Raw genomic sequence first — 16856 nt, forward strand, 5'->3', positions numbered from 1 at the left:
ATGTAAGCGTGCCCAAGGCCGCCCTGGCCATTCCCAGTGATGTAGGGGCGCGGCCGGCGGAAGCTTCTGATGCTCCTGGCAAATGGAGCAGTTTTGGGCCACCTTCTCAATGTCGGTGTCGAGGCCTGGCCACCAGACATAACTCCGGGCCAACATTTTCATCTTGGTCACGCCCGGATGCCCATTGTGCAAGTCTGATAATATCAGCTCCTGGCCTTTTTCCGGGACAATCACACGCGTCCCCCACAAGAGGATGCCGTCTTCCACGCTGAACTCTGACAGCTTGGAGGAAAATGCTCGCAACTCGCCTGGGAGCTGTCTATGCTGCCCACCATACAGGACTATGTGCCGAACCTTTGACAGGACTGGCTCCGTCTGGGTCCACTCACGGATCTGTGATGCCGTGACAGGCAAGGTGTCCATAAAATTTAGGGTTGCGACCACCTCACCGGTCGTGGGGGTCGACATGGGGCCGGTCGATAAAGGCAATCGGCTCAGTACGTCGGCATTTGCTATCTGCGTACCTGGTTTGTGCTCCAGAGAATATTCATATGCAGCAAGCAACAAAGCCCAGCGCTGGATCCGTGCAGAAGCAATGGGCGGTATTGGCTTATCCTCTCTGAAGAGTCCCAGCAGGGGCTTATGATCAGTCACGATAGTGAAATGGCGGCCGTACACATACTGGTGGAAGCGTTTCACCGCGAAAACCACTGCCAGGCCCTCCGTCTCGATCTGCGCGTACTTTTTCTCCGCTGCAGTCAATGTGCGGGAGGCGAAAGCTATCGGTCGCTCGGCCCCGTTCTCCATCTTGTGGGACAGGACAGCCCCAATACCATACGGGGATGCATCACATGTGACGAGCAAAGGCTTTCCCGGATCATAGTGGGTTAGTAACCCAGACGACGACAATTGTTGCTTTACCCGCCGGAAAGCGGTTTCTTGCGGCTGACCCCAAACCCAGGTGTGATTTTTCTTTAGCAGCAGGTGTAAGGGGGCCAGCGTAGTTGCCAGATTGGGGAGGAACTTCCCGTAATAGTTTACGAGACCGAGAAAAGAACGAAGATGCGAAGTGTAAGTCGGGGTGGGGGCATGTTGAATTGCACGCACCTTCTCTGCGACGGGGTGCAGACCCTCGCGGTCCACCCGATAACCTAGGTAGACTACTTCTTTTGCCTGAAATACGCACTTTGTGTGACGTAAACGGACTCCAGCCTCCGAAAGGCGTTTAAGGACAGCCTCCAGATTTTCCAAATGCTCTTGCTCCGATGTCCCTGTAATCAACACGTCATCTAGGTAGACAGCCACACGTGGTAAACCTCTCAAAATGCCCTCCATAACACGTTGAAAAATTGCGCAGGCAGAGGATACTCCAAAGGGCAACCGTGTATATTCATACAGGCCCCGGTGTGTGTTAATTGTTACATATGGTCGGGAGGCAGGGTCCAGCTCCAACTGCAGGTAGGCGTGACTCATATCTAATTTTGTGAATGAGAGTCCACCTGCAAGCTTTGCGTAGAGATCCTCTATGCGAGGCATTGGGTATCGGTCGAGTCGGGAAACTGTATTCACTGTAAGTTTATAGTCGCCACACAAGCGAACTGTGGCATCTGGCTTCATTACTGGTACAATTGGTGCTGCCCAGTCAGCAAAACGGACGGGCCTGATAATACCCAAACTCTCCAAACGAGTGAGCTCCCCTTCTACCTTCTCGAGCAAAGCGTAAGGCACTGGGCGCGCCCGGAAATAGCGCGGCGTGGCTCCTGGTTCAACTTGGATACGGGCTACGGCCCCTTTTATTTTCCCCAAACCAGGCTGGAATACCTCTGGGTATTGTCCTAGCACCTCAGTCAACCCTCCAGAAACTGTTTGGAGGATGTGCTGCCATTGCAACTGCAAATGGCGCAACCAGTCCCGACCCAACAGGCTGGGCCCATGGCCACGCACTACGATAAGTGGGAACGCCCTCCTGGCGTCCATAGACACCAGGGGTCATTGTAGTTCCTGCAATGTCCAGTGGTTCCCCCGTGTAGGTGGCCAACCTGGCCTGTGAGTCAGTTAATGTAAGGGTCTGTATACCCTGCTTGATGCGGTCGAATGTCCTCTGGGCGATCACGGAGACCGCTGCGCCAGTATCCAACTCCATCTCCAGCGGGTGGCCATTGACCCGTACTGTCACCTTAATGGGGGCCACACGGGCAGCTGCCACACAATGCAGCTGCAGGCAGTCATCCTCCGTCTCCACGTCCTCAGGCGTGGTCGCCGCAGGTTCATCCACATGGAAGGTATGGCCTCTGGGCTGGTCCCAGTTACGGCCCCTGGGCTGGTCCCAGTTTCGGTCGGAACGACGGCGCCTCTGGCGTCCCCAGGACCGCCGTCCGCGACGGGGTCGGCGCCTACAAGTCTGACACAGACATGGCTCCTCATCCATTGGCTCTGGAGAAGGCTCCCTTTGGGGAGGAATGTCCGATGGCCACTGGCGTTGGTCTGGTCGTTGCCTCGCCCAAGGTACCGCAGGAGTGCGGGGAGCCGTTTTTGGGTGGAAAGGGTTGCGCCCCAAGGCATGCACTTCCATTCCTGTAGCTCCTGTACTCCTCGCTCTGCGCTCTCTCGGGACAAGACTATTTGTATTGCCTGTTGAAAAGTCAATGTTGGCTCCGCTGACAACTTTCTCTGGGTGGCCGCACTGTTAATACCGCAAACCAAACGGTCGCGTAACATTTCTGACAAGGTCTCACCATAGTCACAGTATTCCGCAATCCCGCGTAGCCTGGATAAAAAATCGGCAAGGGATTCTCCAGGGCTCCTCTCAGCGGTATTAAACCGGTAACGCTGGACTATCTTGGACGGGGTTGGGTTAAAGTGTTGCCCCACTATATTCACAAGTTCGTCAAACGTTTTGGTGTCCGGCGCAGCTGGGTACGTAAGGCTCCTAATCACCCCAAACGTATGCGGCCCGCAGGCGGTGAGCAATATGACCACCTGCCGCTCGTTTTCAGTGATATTGTTTGCCCGGAAATAGTAACCCATCCGTTGTGTGTACTGGTTCCAGCTTTCCAGCGCAGCATCAAAAACATCCAAACGTCCGTACAGAGGCATGGTATAATAGAAAACAACTTCCAACCTGTACCCAACAAAAATCCAGGGAGGTGGCTTCAGCAGTGTAGACAGCTATTCACTTTTACCTTCGTCGCCAGTTTTGTAAGGGCCCCGAAGAATCTAGCACGAGTTTTAAGGATACAAAATAATAACGTTTATTTACTATAACAATATATACATAACAGTACCAGTAACTTCCCTTGCTACCTTCTCCTTCCTCCTGGTTCCTGGACTGGCCAGCTTATTTATAGTAGGAGTTTCTCCGCCCCCCTCATTGGGGAAGTTCATACTCCCATAGGATTGTGGGATAGTCATTAGTCCTCAGCCAATCGTCAGTAGGCAGGTTATAACACCTATGCTGCTGCTTAGACCTGGGAAGAAAGGTATTGGGTGGGTTCAGCGTCTTTGGTAAAGAGGCAACTTGAGTTCAAAGTTCGTTTGCTTACATTCTGTTCTCCTTGTCCAAGTACAGAGGAGAAATGGGGCAAGGGTCCGGATGAAAAGGAAACCTCTAAAACATCCCTTGCACTGTTTGACTTTTCCTGAGGAAATGCTTCACCGGAGAGACTTCAAGCTGTAAGGTCATGGCGACTAAAGTTAAATCAGTTCAGCCAAGCCTTTCTTTCTCTGCTGTTACCTTTTTAATGAGGTTTAATTTTCAGGTGACAGAGCGTCAGAAGGCTCTCCTCGATTTCTTTCTGTCACATTCAAGTTCAGACATCTTCAGAATGTGGGGGAAAGCTGGCTCTCGATTACAAATCCCTTCGGCCGGTCGTCTCGTCAAGGCGCTGGACGCATTGCTGAACAATCTGAACCAGAACGTTTCAAAGGTCAGCGAGGGTTACTTCCATCAAAGAACAAAGAAGTGTACAGCACAGGAACAGGCCCTTCGGCCCTCCAAGCCCGTGCCGACCATACTGCCCGACTAAACTACAATCTTCTACACTTCCTGGGTCCGTATCCTTCTATTCCCATCCTATTCATATATTTGTCAAGATGCCCCTTAAATGTCCCTATCGTCCCTGCTTCCACTACCTCCTCCGGTAGTGAGTTCCAGGCACCCACTACCCTCTGCGTAAAAAACTTGCCTCGTACATCTACTCTAAACCTTGCCCCTCTCACCTTAAACCTATGCCCCCTAGTAATTGACCCCTCTACCCTGGGGAAAATCCTCTGACTATCCACTCTGTCTATGCCCCTCATAATTTTGTATACCTCTATCAGGTCGCCCCTCAACCTCCTTCGTTCCAGTGAGAACAAACCGAGTTTATTCAATCGCTCCTCATAGCTTATGCCCTCCATACCAGGCAACATTCTGGTAAATCTCTTCTGCACCCTCTCTAAAGCCTCCACATCCTTCTGGTAGTGTGGCGACCAGAATTGAACACTATACTCCAAGTGTGGCCTAACTAAGGTTCTATACAGCTGCAACATGACTTGCCAATTCTTATACTCAATGCCCCGGTCAATGAAGGCAAGCATGCCGTATGCCTTCTTGACTACCTTCTCCACCTGTGTTGCCCCTTTCAATGACCTGTGGACCTGTACTCCTAGACCTCTTTGACTTTCAATACTCTTGAGGGTTCTACCATTCACTGTATATTCCCTACCTGCATTAGCCCTTCCAAAATGCATTACCTCACATTTGTCCGGATTAAACTCCATCTGCCATCTCTCCGCCCAAGTCTCCAGACAATCTAAATCCTGCTGTATCCTCAGACAGTCCTCATCGCTATCCGCAATTCCACCAACCTTTGTGTCGTCTGCAAACTTACTAATCAGACCAGTTACATTTTCCTCCAAATCATTTATATATACTACAAAGAGCAAAGGTCCCAGCACTGATCCCTGTGGAACACCACTGGTCACAGCCCTCCAATTAGAAAAGCATCCCTCCATTGCTACCCTCTGCCTTCTATGGCCTAGCCAGTTCTGTATCCACCTTGCCAGTTCACCCCTGATCCCGTGTGACTTCACCTTTTGTACTAGTCTACCATGAGGGACCTTGTCAAAGGCCTTACTGAAGTCCATATAGACAACATCTACTGCCCTACCTGCATCAATCATCTTAGTGACCTCATCGAAAAACTCTATCAAGTTAGTGAGACACGACCTCCCCTTCACAAAACCGTGCTGCCTCTCACTAATACGTCCATTTGCTTCCAAATGGGAGTAGATCCTGTCTCGAAGAATTCTCTCCAGTAATTTCCCTACCACTGAAGTAAGGCTCACCGGCCTGTAGTTCCCGGGATTATCCTTGCTACCCTTCTTAAACAGAGGAACAACATTGGCTATCCTCCAGTCCTCCGGGACATCCCCTGAAGACAGCGAGGATCCAAAGATTTCTGTCAAAGCCTCAGCAATTTCCTCTCCAGCCTCCTTCAATATTCTGGGGTAGATCCCATCAGGCCCTGGGGACCTTAATATTTTTTAAGACACCCAACACCTCGTCTTTTTGGATCACAATGTGACCCAGGCTATCTACACCCCCTTCTCCAGACTCAACATCTACCAATTCCTTCTCTTTGGTGAATACTGATGCAAAGTATTCATTTAGTACCTCGCCCATTTCCTCTGGCTCCACGCATAGATTCCCTTGCCTATCCTTCAGTGGGCCAACCCTTTCCCTGGCTACCCTCTTGCTTTTTATGTACGTGTAAAAAGCCTTGGGATTTTCCTTAACCCTATTTGCCAATGACTTTTCATGACCCCTTCTAGCCCTCCTGACTCCTTGCTTAAGTTCCTTCCTACTTTCCTTATATGCCACACAGGCTTCGTCTGTTCCCAGCCTTTTAGCCCTGACAAATGCCTCCTTTTTCTTTTTGACGAGGCCTACAATATCACTCGTCATCCAAGGTTCCCGAAAATTGCCGTATTTATCTTTCTTCCTCACAGGAACATGCCTGTCCTGTATTCCTTTCAACTGACACTTGAAAGCCTCCCACATGTCAGATGTTGATTTGCCCTCAAACATCCGCCCCCAATCTATGTTCTTCAGTTCCCGCCTAATATTGTTATAATTAGCCTTCCCCCAACTTAGCACATTCATCCTCGGACCACTCTTATCCTTGTCCACCAGTACTTTAAAACTTACTGAATTGTGGTCACTGTTACCGAAATGCTCCCCTACTGAAACATCTACCACCTGGCCGGGCTCATTCCCCAATACCAGGTCCAGTACCGCCCCTTCCCTAGTTGGACTGTTTACATATTGTTTTAAGAAGCCCTCCTGGATGCTCCTTACAAACTCCGCCCCGTCTAAGCCCCTGGCACTAAGTGAGTCCCAGTCAATATTGGGGAAGTTGAAGTCTCCCATCACCACAACCCTGTTGTTTTTACTCTTTTCCAAAATCTGTCTACCTATCTGCTCCTCTATCTCCCGCTGGCTGTTGGGAGGCCTGTAGTATACCCCCAACATTGTGACTGCACCCTTCTTATTCCTGATCTCTACCCATATAGCCTCACTGCCCTCTGAGGTGTCCTCTCGCAGTATAGCTGTGATATTCTCCCGAACAAGTAGCGCAACTCCGCCTCCCCTTTTACATCCCCCTCTATCCCGCCTGAAACATCTAAATCCTGGAACGTTTAGCTGCCAATCCTGCCCTTCCCTCAACCAGGTCTCTGTAATGGCAACAACATCATAGTTCCAAGTAGTAATCCAAGCTCTAAGTTCATCTGCCATACCCGTAATGCTCCTTGCATTAAAACATATGCACTTCAGGCCACCAGACCCGCTGTGTTCAGCAACTTCTCCCCGTCTGCTCTGCCTCAGAGCCACACTGTCCCTATTCCCTAGTTCTCCCTCAATGCTCTCACCTTCTGACCTATTGCTCCCGTGCCCACCCCCCTGCCATACTAGTTTAAACCCTCCTGTGTGACACTAGCAAACCTCGCGGCCAGGAGGTTTCATAAACCATGAATATTGCCCAGTGCTATTGTCTATTCACCGCATCCAGGTTAATTGTTATTCACAAATAACTTACAAATGCATTGGCCCAGATCTTCGTCCCTGGGTCGGGTTCACAGAGTGGGAGATTTCCCGCCTTGGCAGGCTGGCCTTTTACAAATGGCTGCCCACAGGTGGGATTCTCAGTCGGTTGGGGGGGGTGGGGCTGAAAAGCGAGTCGGGGCGGATGACCCCGGGATGAATCCACAAGCTATCGGATGTGAAGGCAGGCTGGGAACAAAGCCGGTCTCTGTTCTTCAGCACCGTACTGAAATAAATAATAATAATAATAAAACAATAACATTCCTGAAGCCCTTACACTTCACCCACACACATTTCCATGCCCATCGATGACAGCCTATGCGAACCCATGCCCAAACCCATGCTCCCACACCCCTATGCCAACTTAGTGCCCTTCTACCCACCGCCTCATAATCCTATGCAATCTTACCGCCAGCTCATGCAAACCCATGCCCTTTGGACCACCACTCTGCTCTTACGTGGTCCATGCTAACTCAGCTAGTATTCTTGGACAGTTCCTTGACGTGATTGACACTTCTTGGATAGCTTTGATAATTGTGACAGATGTGTCACTTCCTGGATAGCTTCAGCAGACTTGCCAGGTTTGACACTTCCAGGTTAGTTTTGAACAGCTTTGACAACTGTGCAGCTTTTTCACAGCTTGACAGTTCCAATGTGTTTGTGTGCAAAAAGTGCATAATCATGTTCACTTTTAACAATCCCAAAGATGGTCTTGCCTCTCCCAACAGGTGCCTCACCCTTCCCCACGGTATTCCGGGCTCCTATCCGAAAGAGATACAGTGGCTATTCATCCGAATCCCCAAAGCTCGGATCTCTTCTTGCCTATTCTAACCTGCACACTCCAGATTCCAAACCCCTCTGCTTCCAAATCCCACTGCAGGGGAGGCAGCCGGTGATTTCAATGGCCAGTCGCCTTTCTGAATCGTGAATGCCTAAACTCCGGCCCGACTCCAGTCCCGACCCCCCCCCGAAGATGGGAGTTGCGTGGTTCGGGGACAAGCCAGCAACACCCACATCCCGTAAATGAATTTTTTTTAAAATGTATCATGGAAACGAAGTGTTTTGTCATGTCTACTTTTCCATAAGAGTTGTTAAATGATGTGCGCCGCTGTATTCTCTGCCAAAATAGCTTTTTGATAAACATTTTGGAGAAATAGATGCAAGGCAGGATTTTCCTACCCCTCCATGACATGTTCTACAGCAGCGGAGGATGGCTTGCCAGTGGCCCATGGTGGGATCTTCTGGCCCTGCCGTTATCGATGGGGTTTTAATAGCAGGAGTGCAGTGTCGCCGGGACTGTAACATCCCAGCAGTGCGAATGGCCAGAAAACCCCACCCATGGGGTGAGATTTTCCAGTCCCGCCCACCCTGGAACCAGAACTCCCCGTCCAAGGTCAATGGATCTTTTGCTTGTCTGTCCCACCCGCCCGCGGAGATTCCTGTGGTGGATGGGGCCGGAAGGTTTAGGGTACGGTTTTCTATTGCACCTGAGGAAATGCTGCCCGTGCCAAACACAAATTAGGTGGTAATACAGTGTTGTGGTACCCTGGGCGAGTGCGCGGTTAATTCCATCCCCACAGACCCCGGAGTCCCAACACAAGTGAATTAATCAATAATTTTTGAATTTTCTTAAGATCTTTGATCCTTGACTGCTGCAGTAAGTTACAGGCACCAGATATATAAGTAAAACATTTTTTAAAACTGTTTATTCACAACAAGGGAAATGTTTAATATATAATGGTAAGAATGGAACAATGGTCTGCTAATATAACTGTTCCCCAACCCCATCCCACCCTCCACCCAGCCACACGCAGGACAAACATACAGTGGGAGTAGGGAAGAGATTGAAAATAACAGGGATTAAAAGCACCTGAGATGATTCTTTGCTACTGAGGTGGCGGTCTTTGTAGCCAGCGATCTTCTAATGGTGGTCTTCAACTAGAACCTGCACTCTATGGAATGCTCGCTGGTACATCACTTTCACTTTAACAATCTGGGTCTTCACATTGTGCATTCTCCCTTTGAGGTCGGCTCAGTCTTGACAGTCCTCCACCATATTGACTCCCAGTCTCACTGAGACAATTTTGCATCCTCTGTCTGAGAATTTAAACAAAGGTTGCCCTCCGCTCCACACATTGACCTCTTGTCTACCATTTTTACAGATCAAGATTGAGGGGAACTCCCACAGGTTAAACTGACTGCAGAGAGCAAGGTCAGTTTCAGCTCCCTAGCCTTCAAACCGAGGTTGAAACCTTTTACATGCCTGATAGGGGGAGAGTGCCTTAACCAGCTCTTGGCTGTTCTTGAGGTCTGAACAGAACTGAGAGACAAAATGGAACTTGCCTTCTGACCATTCTTTCATCCAGTAGGTTCTGAATGGCTTCACCAATCACAATCGAGAACAGGAGATGTCCCAGAATGTCAGAAGCACCAATTGGCTGCTTGCCAAGTCCATTAAAATTACAATACGGGCTATGCCACAGAGCCTCAAGGGACGTCTTGGGCCAGTACATTAGACCAGTGGTGGTTTCAGTTTGACAAATGTCTGCAGTTTAAAACAAAATCAGCAATGTTGCAGGACAGAAATTAAAAAGAAAAACATGAAACAGTTTCACAAGCTTCTCACAACAGAGCCTGAGTATTTCTGAAAAAATACATTTTGTCAAAGCTTTTAGTCTTGCACTCATCAGAACAATTATAAGAATAACAATATCGGCGGGGGGGGGGGGGGGGGACACACAATGTCCTGTTGAGTGCAAGGTGAAAATCTTCGACAAAATGTCTTTTTTCAGCAACACTCAAAATCTATTTTATTTGATTGCCTTTGACACCTCACATTTAACATAAAGAGAGAATTTAAGCTATTGAAGTGAAGAGCTAAGGGTTAACTATGGTGTAAACCCTCAAATGAACCCACAATATTTTCTACCCGAAATATGCCTTGAGTTATGATTGCTATTTCTTTTTAATTGACCTTCGTAGGTCCTTAATTCATCAAAATTATGATGGGAGCTGTACAAAGAGTGAAAGAGGTTTACAAGGCCAAGGTATTGGATCTGTGGGAGCAATTTGTTTTATTCTTTCACAGGATGCAGCCAGGCCAGCATTTCCTACCCATCCCTAATTGTCCTGGGAAGGTGATGATGGGTTACATTCTTCAAATGTTGAGTTCATGTGGTGTAGGTACACCCGCAATTCTGTTCAAGAGGGAGTTCCAGGATTTTGACCCAAGAATGTTTGCATATGTGTTCACCTTAATATGAAGTTTTGCAATTTATATTACGAAGCAATCAACAGATTTACTGGCCATTTTGGTCTTATGATTTGATGGCTTGGATTTTCCAATCTTTCTCCACTGGTTCATTTTGGAGGCAGAGTGACCGAGGGGTGACGGAGGTATGGAAATGAGTAGGGGTCCCATTCTACTGGGCTCATTCCCATTTTTCTGGCACTTTGATTTCCCAGCCAGAGGCGATGGTTGTCTTGCAATACATCAGCGCTTATGTCGGCTTTTCAAGTGATGGAAATGTTTCAATTGGCATTGCTTCCGTTAACATAGGACATAACAATGCTGATCGCAAGGGGAATACTTGTCCATCTATGGCATCCAGTATTGGCACACCAAAGTAAATGGACTGCTAGAATTAATATAGGAATGTGGTGGGACAATTGGGCAATAGAGCAACCAATCACAATGGCTGAAGTGCCAACTTAAACGCTTTATTTTCACGTCAGTCAATCAGAAAGCATAGGCCTTAGGCTATGTTACACGATGGTGAGCGTCAAAGGACTGCTGCATCCAATATCTGTCCACCGGTCACAGGCGGTGGCATAGTGGTATTGTCGCTGGACTAGTAATCCAGAGACCCGGGATAATGATCTGGAGACGAGGGTTCGAATCCCACCACAGCAGGTGATGGAATTTAAACTCAGTAAAATATCTGGAATTAAAAAGTCGAATGATGAACATGAAACCATTGTCAATTGTCAGAAACATATCTGCTTCACTAATGCCCTTTAGGGAAGGAAATCTGCCGTCCTTACCTGGTCTGGCCTACGTGTGACTCCAGACCCACAGCAATGTGGTTGACTCTTAACTGCCCCCTAAAGAGCAATTAGGGATGGTGGTACCAATAAATGCTGGTACAGCCAGCATCCATGTCCCATGAACGAATAAAAAGAAAAGACCAAGGTGGTTCCTCCAGCGATGGCCCGGAAAACACCCACATCCCTAACCCACGGCACAGCCAAATTAATTAACCCGAATCAAGGCAGGGGCCGATGTCCATTTTGGTAGCAGGTTGAAGCGTGTCATGCCAACAATGTTTCCCAGTTCCACAGAGTGGAAATGAAGCAATAGACTAATAGGAGGCTCGCATGCCACACAAAACACATATTCATGGATTCATCGTGGACTCTTAGAAATGGGAGACGACTGATTACTATGAATTGTTTTCAACGTGGAGGATCGATTAGCTTAGACGCTGTATTGGATGGCACGGTGGCACAGTGGTTAGCACTGCTGCCTCATGGCACCGAGGACCCGGGTTCCATCCTGGCCCCTGGTGACTGGCCATGTGGCGTTTGCACATTCTCCCCGTGTCTGCGTGGGCCTCACCCCCACAACCCAAAAAGATGTGCAGGATAGGAGGATTGGCCACGCTAAATTGCCCCTTAATTGTAAAATGTTTTGTCAAAATAAAAAAAAAGCTTAGTCACTGTACATTGCAACATCAGCCACTCTCGGGGCCACCCCTGCCTGCCTTCAGTAGACAGCAGGCATTAAAATCCCCCCATTAGAAATTTGCTTCTGTCTTCCTCATGCAGGGTAAGACATTATAATTGTCAGCAGGATGAAAAGAAAGGTAGTAAAGTGCGTATTTCTTTCATCACACCCTAGCTCACAAATTCAAATGGTAACGTTTGATCAATAGATGCAATAAATTGGAGGAGTTATGTAACAAGTTGTAAATTAGCCTGAGTAACTTATTTCCTGACTATTTGTTCTTGGCCATTATAAAAGTTCCAACTGAGTGAAGGCACACAGTGATAAAATGAGGATACACTAGGTGGAACCTAATGAATGTTTCACAGCAGTTCACATCATTGTTTTTGAAGGTAACGAAAATTATGTTACAGAGCGTTGCTTGGAAACAACAGCAAATTATTTCATTTTCCAAACATTGTCGAACAATTCCATTTCTGTTTCCAACCAGATAAATGTTTCAGAGGGAAGGGTTCAAATCCCACCATGGCAGCAGGGGAACTTCAATTCAATTAATAAGTCAGCTGCATTAAATTGGTAGAGAAAAAATAGAATAATGTCAAAACCAGACAGAGAACCCACCATTGACCTCGGTATCGGAAAGGACAAAATCACACCCTGCCCAGGCCACCCTGAATAGTCCACCTCACCAATATCTGGGGACTTATGCCAAAATTTGAACAGTTGTCCCACAGATTAGTCCAGTCAAAAAACAAAGAACAAAGGCCCTCCAAGCCTGCGCCGACCATGATGCCTGTTTAAACTAAAACCTTCTACTTTCCGGGGGTCTGTATCCCTCTATTTTCACAGTGACTTCATTGCAGTGGGTAATGTAAGCCTGCTTGTGACAATAATAAAGATTAGTATTGTTATTCCCATCCTATTCATGTATTTGTCAACATGCCTCTTAAACGTCACTATCATTTTGCTTCCACCACATCCTCCGGCAGCGAGTTCCAGGCACCCAATACACTCTATGTAAAAAAAAACTCCCTCGCACATCTGCTCTAAACTTTGCCCCTCGCACCTCAATCTATGTCCCCTAGAAATTGACTTTTCCATCCTGGGAAAAAGCTTCTAACTCTCCACTCTGTCTATGCCCCTCACAATTCTATCAGGTACCCTTCAACCTCTTTCGTTCCAGGGAAAACAATCCGAGTTTATCCAACTTCTCCTCACAGCTAATACCCTCCAGACCAGGCAATATCCTGTACCCTCTCCAAAACCTCCACATCCTTCTGGTAGTGTGGCAACCAGAATTGTACGCAATATTCCAATTGTGGCCTACCTGTACTGCTGCAGCATGACTTGCCAATATTTATACTCAATGCTCCGACCGATGAAGAGAATCATGCTGTATACCTTCTTGACTACCTTATCCACCTGCGTGGCCACTTTCAGTAATCTGTGGACCTGTACGCCCAGATCTCTCTGCCTGTCAATTCTTCAAAGGGTTCTGACGTTAACTGTATACTTCCCAACTGTATTCGACCTCCCAAAATGCATTATCTCACGTTTGTCCAGATTAAACTCCATCTGCCATTTCTTCGCCCAAGTCTCCAATCGATCTATATACTGTTGTGGCCTTTGACAATCCTCATCACTATCAGCAACTCCGCCAACCTTTGTGTCATCCACAAACTTACCAATAATACCAATTACATTTTCCTCCAAATCATTTATGTATACGGCAAATAGCAAAGGTCCCAGCACTGTGGAACACCACTAGTCACAGCCCTCCAATCAGAACAGCTCCCTTCCATTGCTGCTCTCTGCCTTCTATTACCTAGCCAGTTCTGTATCCATCTTGCCAGCTCACCTCCGATCCCATGTGACTTCACCTTTTGTACCTTGTTAAAGGCCTTACTGAAGCCCATGTAGACAACATCCATTACCCTACCTTCATCAATCATCTTTGTCACTTCCTCGAAAAACTCAATCAAGTTAGTGATACACGACTTCCCCTTCACAAAACCATGCTGCCTCTCGCTAATGAGTCCATTTGCTTCCGAATGGGAGTAAATTCTGTCTCGAAGAATCCGCTCCAATAATTTCCCTACCTCTGACGTAAGGCTTACCGGCCTGTAATTTCCTGGATTATCCTTGCTACCCTTCTTAAAAAAAGGCACATTAGCTATTCTCCAGTCCTCTGGGACTTCACCAGTAGCTAATGAGGATACAAGTATTTCTGTCAAGGCCCCAGCAATTTCCTCCCTTGTCTCCCTCAGTTTTCTGGGGTAGATCCCATCAGGCCCTGGGGACTTATCGACCTTAATGTTCACCATCTACAAGTCAAAAGTCCAGGGTGTGATGAAAACTCTCCACTTGATTGGGTGGGTACATCAATACAAACATGGGGCCGGTTTAGCTCGGTTGGCTGGACATCTGGTTTATGAGGCAGAGAGAGGCCAGCAGCGTGGGTTCATTTCCCGTACTGACTGGGGTTATTGATGAAGGCCTTCTCAGCCTTGCCTCTCACCTGAGACGTGGTGATCCTCAGGTTAAATCACCACCCATCAAAGGGGAGAGCAGCCTACAGTCATCTGAGACTATGGTGACTTTACAGTAAAACATTCCAGAAGTTCAACATCATCCAGGACAAAGCAGTCTGCTTAACAGGCGCCCTATCCACTCATCTCTACTTCTGGCATATTGTGACTACAGTGCGTATTGTCTAGAAGATGTATGACAGCACACCACAAACACAACTTTTGCAGCATTATACGTTTATGTGACTTTTGTTTTTTCTGAGCTATAAGAGGCCAAGATTGTCAATTTGGTCAATGTGAAACTCTTGCTGAATGCAAAACCTGGTCTGTTGCCAAGAATGGAGAGGTTCGGGGAACTGTTGACCTTCATCTGGTCATGCTTAGAAAGAAACTTTTGGCACACACGGACCTGAGATAAGCAGGAGCAGAGATGCCATAGACCTGTAGAAGCAGAGGTAAGTAAGCAATATCAGCTACAAATGTGACTTTGGAGATTCTTCAGGAAGGCCATAAAGCTATTCCATCCCAACAGCTCATGGATAGACAATAAAATCATTACAAGAAAAGCCATGTTTAATTATTTTAGTTTGTAGTTTAGCCACATTTAAAGATCAGGTGATCAAGAGACTAGCGAACTACTCCAGGAATAACTAGCTAGAGAAACAGACAAAAGTCTGCCTTACTGCATGCACCACTAGGCATAGGAAAAGAAATGGAACCGACGGCATTCGTATGTTGACACCACATTTTCTCGTATCTCAAATAAGCAAACCAGAAAACATAATTGTCATGCGAGAGTCCCTTTAAGAAAAGTGTGTTTTATCAAATGGCTGCAGTGATGTCATTGTGTGGGTGAAGCTGGAATGTGATTCTGCTTTTTACTTTCGTTTTGAGCTGTAAACTCTGTTTGGTTCTGTGTTTTAGTTTCGCTTTCAGTTAGAGAGCTGCATTCAAACCAAGCAGATGTATACTGGTCTCTCTCTGTATGTTAAACAAGGTGTTTAGATCACGTGATAATTTAAAAGTAATAACTGTTCTCTGTAGAGAATTCAAACCTACTGTCTTTGTTAAAAAAGTGTTTGGGTTATGGATGTTGTTAGGAAAGTTACTAAGGGTTGCCTGTAGAGTACTATATCTTTTTGGGGGGTTATCAGTGTTGGTAGTTGGTAAGATGTTTACTGTGGGTTTATAAAATGTTAACTGGATTCCTAGAATAAACATTGTTTTGTTTTTAAAATACTTTAGATCTCTGTTGCATCACACCTTTAAAGTGGGCCCTTGTGCTCCCTATAACCAAAATCTATATAAAGTTGTGGATCAGGTGGACTCCATGATATACTTTGGTGTTCTATAAACCCTGGCCCATAACATAATGAAATAATGGAAAGAGCTACAATGAATTAAGCATCCCACGGCTAATGAGCACAATAGGGTACCATTCAGGAGATAATAGGAAAAGGCATTAGGAGATGGCCATCACCCTGAAGAGACTATACATAGATTGATCATGCACTGCCTGAACGATTGAGTGCTCAGGAGCACCATAGATCAAGCACATGGAGCTGGATTCACCGTTCCTGAGACTAAGTGTTGACGCCGGCGCAGAATTCATGGACTACCACGACAGAAAAACTGGGGTCGCACCTGGAGCAATGGTGGAGGGGCTTGCCCCTGCACCATGTGGAACACAATTGATTGCAATGAGAAAGGGTGCGGGATTTGCCAGTTTCGTGATTGACAGTCAGGAGGCTGACAAGCTGCAGCCGCATATACATAATGCACTCCCCACACTCACCATCCCAGCCAACAAGATGGCAGCAAGGAGAGCAGCTCCACGCTTCACCAGTGCCCAGCTGGACACGGTGGAGGAGAGGTGGATGACCCTATACCCCGGCCCGGGAATGAGGCTGCCAGCCATCGCCGTTCACCGCGCTTAGGCGCAGGTGGCAGAGATGGTCTGCTCCATGGGCAACACCGTCCGGAACGGCCAACAGTGCCGCAAGAAACTGCATGACCTCCACAGGGTGGCCAGGGTGAGTAGGCAGCACTGTGCCCCTGGCACTGAGCTGTGTGCCACACACCTGTAACCCCCCCCCCAACCCAGATGGCCGCCGAACCCCCACCCTGCACCACATGCCAGGACCCATACCGGTCTCAATGGCCAGGACCTACAGGGGGGGGGGGGGGGCAGGTCATTTGTGAGCCTCTTCATGGCTGCAGAGAGTGTGTGGTAAGTGGAGCACTTAAAAAACAGCACCAGCTGTCGGGCTCTTTGGCACTAACTCTGGCCCCAGCGGTAACAACGCCTGCTGGGCCAGTAATTTCTCTCAATTGGCTCCAGCAGAGCGCTGGCCCATTTGCGTGCCCTGACTCAATTACTGAATAGCGCCTCCAACAAATGTGCAAATCGCACACTATTCAGTCCCGGCGGAAACACTAGTCTCCCAAACGGAGAACTCCGTCCAGCATCTGGATTAGCCCAGTCAGACCCTGAAGCCTTATGTGCCGTTCAATAAGA

The sequence above is a fragment of the Scyliorhinus torazame genome, chromosome 6, assembly GCF_047496885.1.
Source record: "Scyliorhinus torazame isolate Kashiwa2021f chromosome 6, sScyTor2.1, whole genome shotgun sequence".
NCBI classification, from domain to species: Eukaryota; Metazoa; Chordata; class Chondrichthyes; order Carcharhiniformes; family Scyliorhinidae; genus Scyliorhinus; species Scyliorhinus torazame.